The sequence below is a fragment of the Arachis hypogaea genome, chromosome 18 (assembly GCF_003086295.3).
Source record: "Arachis hypogaea cultivar Tifrunner chromosome 18, arahy.Tifrunner.gnm2.J5K5, whole genome shotgun sequence".
Taxonomy (NCBI): domain Eukaryota; kingdom Viridiplantae; phylum Streptophyta; class Magnoliopsida; order Fabales; family Fabaceae; genus Arachis; species Arachis hypogaea.
In genome coordinates, this window is record NC_092053.1 from 12,678,382 (window position 1) to 12,695,029 (window position 16,648).

Here is a 16,648-nt window from a genome sequence, read left to right on the forward strand (position 1 = left end):
ATCAATAATAAAAACATTAAACGTATATTAAATTGCTATATATGATTTTTAATGTAAAAAAAAGATAGATTAAAATTAATGGCAGCATAACACCTTTTTGGTAATAAACAAAGGATTTAATTAACACGTATTTGGAAATAAGTTAAAATTACTTGTAATAACTTTTTTTAAATATTTTACTTTAACAAATATATAATAAATGCATTAAAAAATTTAAATTTTGTACATCTATTTTTATGAAGACCTTTTTAATTGATAATTTTATGGTATGTCATGTTAACTAAACCCATAAACAATTAATAAGATAAATTTATTAAGAAAACAATTATTGCACATTTAAAAAAAAAAGATTGGTGTTTGATTTATAATGTCATTAAATTTAAAGATAACGAACATGGAAAAATTAAAAATAAGTTTAGCTGATATGTGCATTAAAAGTATATGATAAGATTATTATAAAAAGTTTTAAATAATTTTTTTAATGAATACAAAAGAATACATTGAAAATTTTAAATTTTTATATTTTTAATAAAAAAAATTTTAATTTACAATTTTAACATGTATACTTAAGATATAAATTAGTTAAATACATTCAAATATATAATAATTGTAAATTAGGTGAACAAAGGTAAAACAGAAATTGAGATTAATTAATATTATTCTATCATTTATTATATTGTAAAGTAATTATAAAAAAAATTAATTTACCTAATATTTTAAAAAACTGATTTTTAGACATTATTAATATAAAATAATTATATATATTTAATTTAATAATAAAATAAGAAAATAATTATTTTTTATATTAATACATAAATAATTTAAAATTTAAAATTTAAGATATATAATCATCTAAAAACTTAAATATATTTGTAAACTATTATGTAAAATGTCTTACATTCAAATTAGAAATTTTTTAAAATAAATAATTTAATTATTTTATTTATAGAAATATGTAATTTGTAGCGTATTTACTAATTTATATCATTTGGCTTATCTCGTTTACGGTGTACGAGATAATTATAAATGTATTTCATTTACACGGTAAACAAGATAAGTCAAATTTTACTTTGTACGCATCTCGTTTGCAAATTAAATCTTTAAAGTTTGAAAAAATACACATATTTCGTTTTCAGTGTAAACGATATATATATAATTATAAAAAAATGATTACAATAATCCAAATTTTAATACTTAAAAGAATACATAAATTTTTTTAAATTTATTTTTACATTAATAGATATTAAAAATACATATATTTAAATTTTTAATATTTAGAAGAATACATAAAAATTTTATTTAAATTTATTCAATTTCCAATTTTTTAATTTGATATTTTCTTCCATCACTTATTTAAATTTCTCGTTTATTGTTTTTTTGTTTGAATTCCTATAAATTAGATTTGAAATCGTCCATTATTTTGTTTAAAGTAACTATATGATAAAGAAAAATTAAAATATTGGATTAATGTAGAGAATCCCGCTTCATTTTTCTAGAGAAATAGCGTAATGTTTCAAATGAATATGGGAATGTGTTATTTCAAAATCTCTTTAAAAAATAGTGGATAGTTTTAAATTTAACTAAATAATAAAAATAAATTTAAAAAGAAAAAGAATCGCGAGTTTAAAAATTTGAATCAATTATATGGAAGGAAGATTGACTGCTTAAATAATATAATAGAAAAGTGAGAACGTAAAACATGAAAAATTAGAAAATATTCAGCAGTGGGAGAGGATTTTGACGCCAACAAAACAAACAAACAAACTGTTAGGGGTCTGCATGATTTGGCTCGATCTGAAGATTCGATTCGGTCCTAAATATTTTAGGAGATTAATTTAGTGTGATTTTATCGAATTTAAGGTTGGATAAGGATCTCAAAAATAGATTAGGTTGTTATTTCGGGACGGGTCATAGTTCGGATCACCCAAACTCAATCTAATGGTCCGATTATCATACACAACATATTTTGTTTTATTAGTGATGGATGATAGTTATTCTTATGTGGAATTTAAGTATTATAAATTTTAATATTTTGTGTTATTAGTCATTATAAGATTTTAGATGCATAATATTGTGTTATTTGTATTGATTTAAATATTTAGTGCTATTAGACAATATTAATATTGATTGTGGTTATACTTTAATTTTAGAAAATGGTTGGTTCTTGTTATATTTTTCTAAGTGAATTTTACCATGTCAAATAATAGTTGGAGTGTTGAAAATTTGGATATTTCAACGTGCTAGCTTACAAGAAAATAATGTTAACGGCCTGATTTTCATTCGATTTTTACGCGGTATAATCGTGGCCCGAAAGTATGTAGGTTTCATTGGGTTTAGAGCCGGATTCGAGTCTAACAATTAGGTCCGTTATATATATTGCGGGTCGAGTTTGGGTCACATCAAACCCGATTTCACTCGACCCATGAACACCCATACAAAATGCTCCTATATTTGAATTTTTTTTCAAATTAATGATGCAACTACAACATTTGTTAATATTCCATTCGATCTAAATTAAAGAGTAATACCCCAAATAGATCCCTAAGAAATTCACGTTTAGACAGATTTGTCCCCAACAAAATTTAACTAAAATTTTGTCCCTGATTTTTTTAGCTATACACCAGATACGTCCCCACACCAGGTTGACCTAGTTAGGTCTAAGGTTGACATCTTACGTGAAGGTAACCTGGTTGACGTGTCCGGTTAAGATCGACGTGTCACTTCTAGGACAGTTTGGTCCCTGTGCTTGTTGGACAAAACGTCGTCGTATTGGAGCACAGGAGAACGACGTCGTTTTTTAGGACGTCAACCTTAGACCTGACCGAATCAACCTGGTGTGGAGACGTATCTGGTGTATAGCTAAAAAAGTCAAGGACAAAATTTTAGTTAAATTTTATTGGGGACAAATATGTCTAAACGTGAATTCTTTGGGGATTTATTTGGGGTATTACTCTAAATTAAATTATTAATATTTTTATTATTTTAAAAATTATATTTTTATACTTACAAACACATGTTTGGTTTATAGAATTATAGTGTAAACAAATTAATTATGAGTATATCTCATTTACACTGTAAACGATATGTGGAGTACGTCAATTCTCACATATTATGTGTCTTATCTCGTTTACAGTATAAACGATATATAATTAATTCGTTTACACGGTAAACGAGATAAGTAATAAGATGCAAAAACGTAAATTACATCCAAATTACATATATTGGTAAATAAAATATTTAAAATATGGTGAAAACTCAGGTATAGTCTATTTCAACTAAGAGTCGTTAGATGATTTCACTAATTTGATTAAATTTTTATCTAACGATTTTCAACTATCAATTTTTGGTGAAATTGATTGTACCTGAATTTTTACCTTAAAATATTCTTACAAATAGCCCCTCTACTCAAGGTTCTGAAAATAAGTTCGAACTACGAACCGACAAAATTTGTGATTCGGTTAGAAGCTATAACCACCTAAATTGAAAACTGTTGTTGAACCGTCGACGGTCGAACTGAACCGAAATCCACCGATTAAAAATTTCCCCAAACGGCGACGTTTTGTTTCAAACTTCAAAGAAACCCTAACCAAACTGCAGCACCCTCGCGGCCTCACTCACTCACTCCTCCTTCCGGCCCCTTCCTGATTCAGAAAGCAACCTCAAACGGCGACCCTAGCCTCCACTCACTCACTCACCTTCTCTTAACCAGTTAACCCTAAAGGCCTCCCCAGTCCCGCTCATCATCAACTCATCATCAACACTCATCAGCCAGCCACCACTAGCTGCAGCAGGCAGCAGCTCCTACCATCGCCGAACTCCTCTCCTGGGCCAGAGCTCGCCGTCGCCACTGGATTTGTGACTGATAGAGTGCCGTCGCTGAACGTTTCTGCCACTCACCCTCTTCTCTTCGCGGTGGAATCTATGCTCGGAGCTCTTAACGTTGCCGTCGCGAACTGCTCCTGCTCGGCTGTCGTCTCCTCGTCGTAACGAGCTCTGTTCTCGGCGTCTCTCTCTTCAAGATCTCTCTCTCTATCTCTACGAGGTCATTGTCAGCGCCGTGTTACTCCGAGCTCACACTCTCTCCGAGCTCACTCTGTCACCGCCGTTCCTACCTCGGCGTCTCACCAGTAGGCCATTTCTTCAGTTTCATCTTTATTTTTTAGTTAATTTTTAAGATTCTGAGCTGAGTTTGTGTTCTGAAATTGGATTCTGAAGTTATTGTTGTTGTGATTCTGAAGTTATTGTTGGCATGAAGTTTTCTAGTTGTTGCGGTTGGTTCTGTTGTTGGCGAATTTGTGTTGCTGCTTCATTATAATTACTAATTTTCTCGCCGTCTCAGACCGAAGGTCAGTGCTCACTGCTCACTTGTTCTTCGTTTTTTTTTTTAAATTTTTTTAATGCTCTGTTTAGAAATCAAATCACATGATGATTAATTGATTATTGAATGTTTTGTGATTTTATTGAAGAAAACCCTTCTCCACTCCAATCTCTTTCCTTCGAGTTCAGAGATCAGAAGCTCAACCAAGAGAAAAACCCTAGCCTCCACCACTGCCGTAGGGAGCAGCCATGGGCCACCGTCTGCTGCAGTCAGGGCTTGTCTCTCTGAGCTTCATCCGCGGCAGTCAGTGCTTACTTGTTCTTGTTTCTTTTTTATGCTCTTTTCAGAAATCATTGAATGATTATTGAATGATTATTTGATTAATGATTATTGATTAGCTTTGGCTGCTCTGTTCTGCTGTTATTGTTGTGTTTTGTGATCTTTTTGGGTAGTGATGAGCTGATGATGTACTGGTTTGTGTTTTACTGTTTTGTGATTTTTTTTGGTATAAATTGTGACTATCTTAATAATTAATTGAATTCCAATATTTTGTTCAAAACATTCCCAACCTTGCTTTCCTTGAATGCTGGAAATAGACTGCTTCTACCTGGGTTGCGGAAATTAGAGCTTGTATTCTAGCACAATAGCATTAATAAATCTAGCCTTTGAATTATTAGGAATCAGGTTATACTAGTGCTAGGAAATATGAATTACGTTCTATAAGCACCCTTTTATTTGGGTCTTAAGACCGACTTTTGTGTGTCATTAAGTTTCACAAATTATGCTGCATTATGACTGGCTTAATTCTGAGATTAATTTATTTGTCTTAGTTTAAGGTGGATATATGAGTTTTTAAATATGGTGATATGGTGAAAAAATTTTATTTTTGATTTACTATCTTATTTTCCCATATACAACTCCTGAACTATACTTTTGTTGTACAGTGCATCCTGCATAGGTTTTTGTTGCATTGAATGGTGCATTTCAATAATTTCTGCTGTTACTGGTTTTAGATCTGAAATTGTGGTTGATGATTGCTGAATTATTGCTTGATTCTGGCAAGATTGAAAGCTTATCTGGTTGTTAGCGATGATTGAACCATCTTAGAGCTTTTCCTTCCTTAACTTGAATCATTGAATGATTAGCTATGCTCCAGTGCTGTTCTGTACTCTATATTCTGTACTCTATATTCTGTATTTTTGGTGTTGATTGAATCATTGAATGATTAGTTAACTGCTGGTTTTTTTTAGTTAATTTTTGGAAAAAGATTGTTAATCTTTGTTAAAATTGTGCTGAAATTTTGCTAAAATTGTGATCAGCTGAAAATTATGTTGAAAATTTTGTTTTTTTTCGGAGTTTCTATTTGTTCATTATGATCAATCTTTTGTTAGAGAAGAAATAAATTTGTCATCTTTGTTTTTAATGAAGAAATAGATGAATTGAATTAACTGAATAAACTCAATTAACCAGATAAGTAGATGATCAAATATTTATTATTGGTTTGGTTAATTCAATGAATTTTTTTTTGTTTCTTGTGACTATCTTAAATTTCATATAATATAAATTTTATACTTATATAAGTTTTGACCTTTAATATTTGGTTTTTTATATTTGACTCGTGTTGTATTTAAATGTGATTATGAGATTTTAATTGGAATTATACTTTTAATTTGTATATATATAAGATTTATATCAGAATATATTTATATTTTTGTATATTTATTTATAATTTGATGTTATTTTATTATAATTCGGTTAATTCAGTTGAACAACGGTTGAACCAGTTGAACTTCTAAACCGATGAACCAGTAGCTCGAGCGGTTTGATGATCGGTTCGGTTTTCAGAACCTTGATTGTACTTGTGAGTTGTGACTGCCACGGTTTCGGAGTCCTCTTCACTGTTTCTCTGAGGCCACTGCTAACCACTCAAAACCGCCCCTGAAACAATCATGCTCTCCATTGCAACCCTCAACCTTCCAACCCCATTCAATTGCCGTATCCTCAACCGTCACTCTCTTCTTCCATCCACATTCTCACTACCATCCAAATCGAATCCCTATTGTTCTTCCTCCACCAACAGACCCCTCCGTGTGCGTGCTATTGATGCCGTTCAGCTCTTCGACTACGAGTCAAAGCTCGCCAAGGAGTTCACTATCTCCCAGCGCTTCAAGATCGCAATTGTCGGCTTCGGCAACTTCGGCCAGTTCCTTGCCGCCACATTAGTCCGCCAGGGCCACATCGTCCTTGTCCACTCCCGCTCCGACCACTCTGCCGCAGCCAGAAAGCTTGGCGTATCGTTCTTCCAAAACCCCGACGACTTATGCGAGGAGCATCCCGAAGTGATCCTCCATAATCTCAACGGAGCGCGTGCTCCTCACGCTCCCTCTCCAGCGCCTCAAGTGCAACACTCTCTTCGTTGATGTCCTCTCCGTCAAAGAATTCCCCAAGAAGCTCCTCCTTGAGCTCCTCCCCTCCGATTTCGACGTCCTCTGCACTCACCCGATGTTCGGACCTGAGTCCACACCTAACGGATGGACCGGCCTCCCATCGTCTTCGAGAAGGTTCGTATCCTCGACGAGGAGCACCGTGTTTCTCGCTGTGAGAAGTTCCTCAATGTGTTTGCCAGAGAAGGTTGCAGGATGGTGGAGATGAGTTGCAAGGATCATGACCGTTACGCTGCCGGTTCGCAGTTCATTACTCATACCGTTGGAAGGATTCTTGAAGGGTTGATGTTGGAGTCGACGCCGATTAATACGAAAGGGTACGAGAGTTTGTTGGGGTTGGTGGAGAACACTGCTGGGGATAGCTTTGATTTGTATTATGGTTTGTTCATGTTTAATAAGAATTCTTTGGAGATGCTGGAGAAGCTTGATTTGGCGTTTGAGGATCTCAGGAAGCAGCTCATTGCGCGGTTGCATCACGTGGTCAGGAATCAGTTGATGGAGGACGGTGAAAGGTTGTAGCAGCTGGATGGAAGTAACAGCCATGCACTGCTCCGGCGAGCTCGTAATGGATCTGCATTGCTGCATTCCAGGTATTTGATATTTGGAACTTGAAAAATCTCAGGAATTTTTGCTACATTGTGTGAATATTTGTGATTGATGTTTTAGAGTGTTCGTGTTTGTTGAGATTGAGAGCAAGCAACATAATCATTTTGAATTCGGAAGATGTTCTTGTTATGGGAAAATGGTTAATACATAATAATGATTGATGAGTAATGATGCTAATAATGCAGATCCAATGATGTTGCTCTGCTAAGTAGTTCCGTTTCAAACAATTCTAGCCCGTCTGATGAGAACACAAAGCTCAAGATTGCAATCGTTGGTTTTGGAAACTTTGGTCAGTTTCTTGCAAAAACTATAGTTAGTCAAGGTCATGAGGTTTTGGCGTATTCTAGAACAGACTATTCTGATGTGGCTCGGGAGTTGGGGGTTTCATATTTCAGCGATGCAGATGATCTTTGTGAGCAGCATCCAGAAGTGATCTTACTCTGCACTTTCATTCTTTCGACGGTTAAAGTTCTTAAATCATTACCTTTCCAAAGGTTGAAGAGAAGTACATTGTTTGTTGATGTACTATCCGTCAAAGAGTTCCCTAGAAACCTCTTCCTTCAACACTTGCCTCCTGATTTTGATGTTCTCTGCACACATCCCATGTTTGGGCCGGAGAGTGGAAAGAATGGCTGGAAAAACCTTCCTCTTGTTTATGACAAAGTTAGAATTGGGAACGAAGAATCAAGAATATTGCGATGTTGTCAGTTTCTTGACATTTTTGCTAGTGAAGGATGCCGGATGGTTGAAATGTCTTGTGCTGAACATGATTGGTATGCAGCTGGATCCCAGTTTATTACACACACAACAGGAAGATTTTTAGAAAAACTGGGGTTAGAGACAACACCAATAAACACAAAGGATTATGAAACTTTGTTGAGTTTGGTGGAAAATACGGTGGAGGATAGTTTTGATCTGTACTATGGTTTATTCTTGTATAATTTAAATGCCATGGAGCAACTAGAAAGATTCGATTTGGCTTTTGAATCATTGAAGAAGCAACTTTTCGGACGATTGCATAGTATCTACCGAAAGCATCTATTTGAAAATGAAGAACAGATCCTTGCTTTGCCAGAGAGGTCTATGCTGCTACAGAAATCTGAAGACAGTGATGCATCATCACCTCTTTCAAAAGCTGTAGACACCAAATGAATTTATGCCAAAGATTTCCATCTCATTTGTAAGCATTTCAGGCCCCAATTATTCTAAGAGTAGGTTCAAATAAATTTGTTAATTCTAAAATTTCACATTCAATAATTCTTAAGAGTTTGGCTGTTCTGTCCCATTGAAAATAAAAGAAAAATGTTGTAATTCTCAATATATTTTAACTCCCCTATATTTCTTAGTTTTCATTCCATGTCTAGCTTGCTGCATCAATAATAGTGGAGCTGGATGATCATGTAGGTGCCAATGCAGTTATTGGCGTTAAATGTAGATTTAAGTGTTCTGAATCTTAAGTGAGATAAAGTGCAGTCCAGTGGATAAGCATCCCGTGTTAGCGCAGAGTTCGGGAAAGAGTCGCACCCAAAGGATATGATATACGCAGCCTAACCTAATAATTTAATCAGTGGCTGTTTTCACAGCTTTAACCCACGGAGACAACTCAATCCTTGTTCTAAAGCTCTCCTTCTGAATCTGAAGTGAGATATTCATTGAAATGAAAAATATAGATACTTTAGATAAAAGTTGGATATCTGTAGGAATTAAGTGACTTAAAATGCAAATATTCACTTGGTATAACGTGAAAGCAGGAAATGATCATGAAAATTGCTGTGAAGTGTGATCATGGACAATGCTAAGGGATGGAAAAAAAATCCACGCCCATGGATACCCGCTGGGATTACCTACGACGAGGAGGTTAATAGGGACATGCAAAATTTCTTCAGGGACGGAGACCCACCCCCACGAATAAATGGAGACGGGGGAGGGGATTGAGGTACCGGTACCCGCCCCACGGGAACATGTGAAATCTCCACAAAAAATTAATTTACTTAAATGTCCTTATGTATATAAGTTTTGTAAATAATTCTAATTCATTTTATTTTAATTTATATGTTGGAAATTTTATATGTATGTTATTATGTTAAATTTGTGTTTGAATTATGTGTGATTTGATATATTTGGTTGAATTATATAAGATTTTATTATAGTTGTGTTAATTATCTTTTAAAAAAATTTAAAACTTAATAATATCCAATTATTCATAGATTTTGAATCATCTCGTTAGTAACAAGTTTAACATTAATGATAGGTATATTTCAGGGCTAAGGTTATCTTTGGATTGAATGCTCTTGTTGGAAGAACCATACAATCTGGTTCTGCAGTTGGACCATGGAACTTCTTCAATGCCGAATCTTTTATCCGTTACACTGTAAGAAAGAATTACAGCATTGCTGGTTGGGAATGTGGCCCCTCATTACATATATGCCAAAGTAGCAAGCATCAGTGTAATTGATTCAATAAGAGTAAAATTAAAAATGGTGATTTTAAGACTCATTATTTTTGTCACATAGTAGGATTTCACATTGAGTTTCTAACACAAACATTGCAAATCTTTGTACTCATTTTTATTTTATATAGCTAAACATAGCATCTTTTCAGCATTGGATAGAATGTGATCTGCATATGATAAGTCTACACCCTCAACCAATGGTAGAAAGGTATGTGCGAGTTTGTATAATGAGTACACAATATTTTTCTGAAGAGAATGACACTTGAAAGCTAAAATTAAATAGTCCACAGTAATATGTTGGTCCTCCTTCAACTATGAAATTTAATATTTGGTATCTATAATAATTTGGATTTGACACAAAAGTAGTAGTGTTTAGTAAACTATAGTTTCCTCCAACCAAACTGTCTGCAGTATGTTCTGGTGTCATAAACAGCCGACATTCCAAGCCGATCCAAATATCTGTGTTATGATGTATTATCATTAGAGCAAATGCTTGTAGAATCTCCAATGACAAAATAAAAATAAAAATAAAAATAAAAATGAAAAAAAATAAAGGTGAGTTAGTTAAACTAACCAGAAGCTATAGACAAATGCATCAGACACAAGATGGTGCCCACTGTTGTAAGCCCCTCCTGCCTCACCAACCCATACTTTTGCTTTGGTTGCTGATTTTTGAAGTATGTTTTTGAGGCCACTGAATGTGCTAGCCACTCATCAAGATATGATGGATCAAGAATTTTTTCAATTAGGTGCTCATCAACTCCTGAATGTAAGATAAAGTAGTAGCTTTTGTTATAACCAAAATTCATAAACATTGGTCAAATATTATAACATTAGAATTCCTATTTGGTGGATGATACCTGGTCCGAGGTTATATATGTGTGATGAGATACCACATCAACAGATTTACCAGATTTGTTTACAAATTCCTGGAACCAATTTGCATCATAGAAGCCACCTGGAGCAATGACCAGTGGCTTATGCCTAATCCCTCTATATACATCATGAATTATGTTTCTTAAAGCAGCAATATCAGAAGCATATTGTTCTGCAGAAACACTTGTTCCAACTCCACTCCCGCACAATTCATTGCCTGCACAAGCAAGAAGGAATTCATTTATACAATTAATTCTATCGAGGGAGACATGCTATTTTTGTTTTGCAAAAAGTACTTGAAAGACTTGCCATGTTTGTGTTAGAAACTCAATGTGAAATCCTGCTACGTGACAAAGATAATGAGTCTTAAAATCACCATTTATAATTTGTCTTATTGAATCAATTACACTGATGCTTGCTACTTTGGCATATATGTAATGAGGGAGCATACACTTACCAAATTCCCAACCAGCAATGCTGTAATTCTTTCTCAGTGTAACGGATAAAAGATTTGGCATTGGAGAAGTTCCATGGTCCAACTGCAGAACCAGATTGTATGGTTCTTCCAGCAAAAGCATTCAATTCAAAGATAACCTTAGCCCTGAAATATACCTATCATTAATGTTAAACTTGTTAATAACAAGATGATTCTTGTTTAGTGCTAAAAAGATAGACAGAGGGAAGGAAACAACTTAAAAGGGAGAACTGATTTTTACCCTGCTTTTTGGAAAAAGCTGTTTAGCTCATCCCATCTATGCATTGGTAAGCATCCTTCAGTGGATCCAAATATCTCAGAGGAGCTGTTAACAAAAGGAGTACATGGTTTTGGACTTTCTTCACTCCCATATATGACCTTATCTTGCAAGGTGCTACCTAACCTAATCTTCAATGGTGAAAATGCTGCAGAATATTCAGAATTAATGATCCTTAATAAGCTCCCAGGAAAAAGGTGGTCCCCAAAAGAATAAAAGAAAGAAGAGGTAACTTCTTGTGAATATTATAGAGATGTCTATTCTTTCTTACCCTTTACTGCATTTAACAATATTTTGTTGTTGAGGTCCTCCAAGAAATGAAAATTAAAAGGTGTAAATTCCTCTCTCTCACTTTTATGCTACATACAGATTCTAAATGTATGAATGTTAGTCTGAGAAGTCACTACAGCATCATTGCATAAATGGGAAAAAAGAATATCATCACAGAATGATATTTACTATTTAGAACTCAAGAAAAAAAAAAGTATAACACAGCAGCAGAAACAATCTTTAGTTATCATTATGTTGCAATAATTTGCAGCAGTGAAAAATTTAAGCGGAAAAAAGAATAATAATTAGATAGATTCAAATAGCACAGTACAAAGAAAGAAAGAAAGAATACCAGGTTGAGAAGAAAAGCATGACCCCAGCTGCATGTTCCATAGTCACATTTCTGAGGACGCCACCAATCAAGAGTTGCACAGACAAAATCATCATCAGTCTTTCCAATGTGAGATTTCCCATGTATCATTATTCCTTTCACTGCTTCATGTCCACTACTTTCCCTTCCATGCATAGCATTCACTCCAGTGAAGCTCAACAAACTCACCACCAAGTAGAACAGACCCACAAGCCTTATCATCAAAGAACCCGCACTTTTTTTTCTTTTTTGGCTAACAGTGTGCACTTAAGTTGGAACCATTTCAGCATGTATAATGTTAGGGACTTGGGAGAACGAATACAGGCCCAAATTTAAATGGGACTAAACATTAAAATTGTGGGTCTTCTTGACCAAAAACGAATGTTGTGGGTCTTATGCATCTTTCTGAATCACTATCAAATATTTAAAACCTTCTGCAGGCACCAAAACTTAAACCAACTAGTTGTACAATCAGCTTTAACTCAAGTAGCATATGTTCTCCTTTTTTACTAAGAGATCTCAAGTTCAAGTCTCGTCTAGTGCAAACTTGACAAAAAAAAAGGGGGATATCATGTGTGTGAGTGTATAACCTAAAATTGGGGGTTTTTCAATCTATCGGAAAAAAAAAAAAAAAAACCAACTAGGTGTACCACTTGGGACTTACATTGACCACAAATGAACAATTAACAAAAAAGAAAAGAAATGTTACAACAAGGATAGATAAGGATGGATGCTTATTTATGGGCGGCTTAGTTTTTCTATACTGAAAGGAGAAAGTTCTCATGACAAAGCTCAATTAATGAAGTGTGGAAAATTGTATTTGTTTGCCTATAAAAGCATGAACGAGGCAAAAAAAATATACACTTAGCAATAAAAAGCAAATACTTCCTCTCTCTCTCTCTTTCTTATATAAAGCATTTTTTTATTTTCTTTCTTCATATACTACTAATATAATATTAATATATTATCTTTATAGTAGTATAATAGTATTGGTAAATACTAATAATAGTGTTTTCTATTTATACTTTATTTTATTACTTCTTCCTTATTTATTTTACAACACGTTATCAGCACGAGGCTCTGATCAAATTTTTAGGAAGACTTAGGTAACAAATTTTTATTATGTCGAAACTCTCTCATCTTGAATTCAATGCTCTTGATATATCTGAAAACAATTATTTATCATGGATACTAGATGCTGAAATTCATCTTGATTCAATGGATCTTGGAGATACCATTAAGGCTGAAAATAATGCTTCTCAGAAGGATAAAGCCAAAGCCATGATTTTTCTTCGTCGTCATCTTGACGAAGGATTGAAAAATGAATATCTCACATTAAAAGATCCTGCAGATCTTTGGAAAGACCTTGAAGAAAGGTATAATCATAAAAAAACGGTAATACTTCCTCAAGTCCGATATGAATGGACGCACTTGCGTCTACAGGATTTTAAATCTATAAATGAATATAATTCTGCAATGTTTCGAATCACCTCACGAATGAAATTATGTGAGAAAAAGATAACTGATCATGATATGTTGGAGAAAACTTTCTCAACCTTCCATGCCTCGAATGTGCTCCTACAGCAGCAGTATCGAGAAAAATGGTTTAAAAAATATTCTAAGTTAATTTCTTACCTTCTTGTTGCTGAATGCAACAATGAGTTGCTTTTAAAGAATCATGAAGTGCGCCCTGCTGGCGCCGCCCCATTTTCTGAAGTAAATGCAACAAATCATTACTCCAGAAGAGGTAAATGGCAAGCTTTTAACAACAAGAAAAATTATGGAAGGAAAAGGAATTATATTCAAAAGAGAGGATCTCACCAGAAGTGGGATAAAAAAGAAATATCGGGCAGAATAAATCAATAGAGGATAAGTGTTTCCGTTGTGGTGGAAAGGGCCATTGGTCACGTACCTGCCGTACCCCAAGGTACCTAGTCGATCTTTACCAGGCATCTTTGAAAAATGACGACAAGGGAAAAGAGTCGAATTTCGTTTCAAATGATGCTGAAAATTCCACCACTCATTATGATGTATCTGATTTCTTTGAAGGTCCTGAAGGGAATATTGGTCATTTGATCAATGATGGAATAGTTTAATATGTGAGATTGTTAAGTATCCATGTAAATAAATAATGTAAAGAACTTATTATTAAGTTTTATTTTCTATGATGTATATAAATAATAAAATATTAATATTTATGAATTTTGAAATCATTAAATATGTCATGTTTTAAAATAAAATTTTAGTATATGACATTATTTTTATGTGCAGTATTTCTTAGAGAAATAATTCTGATCAAGTATTCAATTTAACTGTGCATACTGCTCATTTTATTATTATTTGTCTTTGAAGAAAATGACAAGGATATATAATGAAGATGTATGCCTTGCGGATAGTGCAAGTTCGCACACTATTCTCAAAAGTGATATATATTTTACCCATCTGGTGCCAAAAAAAGAACGTGTTAATACTATTATTGGCTCAGGCAATGTGATTGAAGGCTCCGGAAGAGCTATAATTTTGTTTCTTGGAGGAACAAAATTCATAATAAATAATGCACTGTTGTCTACCAAGTCTCGAAAAAACTTATTGAGTTTTAAAGATATTCGCTGAAATGGATATCATATTGAGACTATGAATAAGGGAAATCATGAGTATTTATGTATCACAACTCATGATTCAAATAAGAAAGTTATATTAGAAAAATTACCCTTACTTTCATCTGGGTTATATTATACCAAGATTAGTGTAATTGAATCACATGCCACTGTAAACCAGAAGTTTACTAGCCCAAATGAATTCATAACTTGGCACGACCGATTGGGTCATCCGGGAACAACCATGATGAGGAGAATTATTGAAAACTCTCATGGACATTCACTAAAGAACCAGAAGATTCTTAAAACTAGTGAATTTTGTTGTGCTGCATGTTTTCAGGGAAAGTTAATTTTAAGACCATCACTAGTAATGGTTGGATTTGAGTCCCCTGAATTCCTAGAAAGGATTCAAGGTGATATATGTGGACCTATTCATCCACCATGTGGATCTTTTAGATATTTTATGGTCCTAATAGACGCATCTTCGAGATGGTCACATGTGTGCTTATTATCTTCTTGCAATCTGGCGTTTGCGAGATTACTGACTCAAATTATTCGATTAAAAGCACAATTTCCAGAAAATCCAATCAAAGTAATTCGTCTTGATAATGCTGGTGAATTTACTTCCCAAGCTTTTGATGCATATTGTATGGCTAATGGAATAAGTGTTGAACATCCAGTAGCTTATGTTCACACACAAAATGGGTTAGCAGAATCACTTATTAAGCGCCTCCAATTAATTGCTAGACCCTTACTTATGAGAAAATATCTCCCAACCTCGGTTTGGGGGCATGCTATTTTACATGCCGCAGCACTTATTCGTTTGAGGCTAACGAGTTACCATAAGTTCTCTCCTATGCAATTAGCATTTGGCCAATAGCCAAATGTTTCCCATTTAAGAATATTCGGGTGTGCAATATATGTTCTCATTGCACCACCTAATCGCACCAAAATGGGACCCCAAAAAAAATTGGGGATATATGTTGAATATGATTCTCCTTCTATAGTGAGGTATCTTGAGATACAAACGGGAGATGTATTTAAAGCCCGGTTTGCGGATTGTCATTTTGATGAATCAAAATTTCCAACATTAGGGGGGAGAGAATAAGCTTCCTGAAAAGGAACTTAATTGGAATGCATCATCGTTGATGCATTTAGATCCTCGATCAGGGCAATGTGAACTAGAAGTTTAAAAGATTCTACATTTGCAAAGAATAGCAAATAAATTGCCTGATGCATTTTCTGATACAAAGAGGATAACCAAGTCGTATATACCAGCAGAAAATGCCCTAATTTGAATTGATGTCCCAGTTGGACAAATTGCCATCGAAGCAAATACACGCCAGAAGCGTGGCAGGCCTGTCGGTTCCAAAGACAAAAATCTTCGAAAGAGAAAAGAGGTAAATAATATTCCTGTTGAAAAAGACATAATAGAGACACCTACAGTTGTCCAAAATTCTGATATAGTTTTAACGCCAGAAGACGTTCAGGCACCTGAAAATTGTGAAAATGACGAGATCTCGATAAATTATGTCTTTATAGGAGAGAAATGGGACCGAAATAAGACAATTGTCAATGAAATATTTGCATATAATGTGGCATTAAAGATCATGCATGAAAGTAAGGATCTTGAGCCAAGATCAGTTGAAAAATATCGACAAAGGAATGATTGGCCAAAATGGAAAGAAGCCATGAAGGCTAAGTTAGACTCACTTGCAAAACGTGAAGTCTTTGAACCTGTAGTCCGTATACCAGAAGATGTAAAACCTGTTGGATATAGGTGGGTATTTGTGAGAAAACGAAATGAGAAAAATGAAGTTGTGCGCTATAAAGCCCGACTTGTGGCACAAGGTTTTTCACCAAGACCCGGTATAGATTATGAAGAAATGTATTCCCCAGTAGTGGATGCGATAACATTACGTTATTTGGTCAGTTTATCTGCATATCATAAACTGCATATACA

At 34.3% G+C, this 16,648-nt stretch overlaps 1 long non-coding RNA gene and 2 pseudogenes across 1 annotated transcript; 2 read left to right on the forward strand and 1 right to left on the reverse strand.

The window, feature by feature from the left end:
• Positions 1-4,480: 4,480 nt before the first annotated feature.
• LOC140173026 (uncharacterized) lies at positions 4,481-9,864 on the forward strand. The gene is made up of 2 exons (XR_011875939.1): positions 4,481-4,621; positions 9,620-9,864. It is a non-coding gene; the product is annotated as an uncharacterized lncRNA (long non-coding RNA).
• LOC112769242 (arogenate dehydrogenase 1, chloroplastic-like) lies at positions 4,494-8,688 on the forward strand (annotated as a pseudogene).
• Positions 9,865-9,913: 49 nt separating the features above from the next.
• LOC112769243 (heparanase-like protein 3) lies at positions 9,914-12,277 on the reverse strand (annotated as a pseudogene).
• Between the last annotated feature and the right edge of the window lie 4,371 nt (positions 12,278-16,648).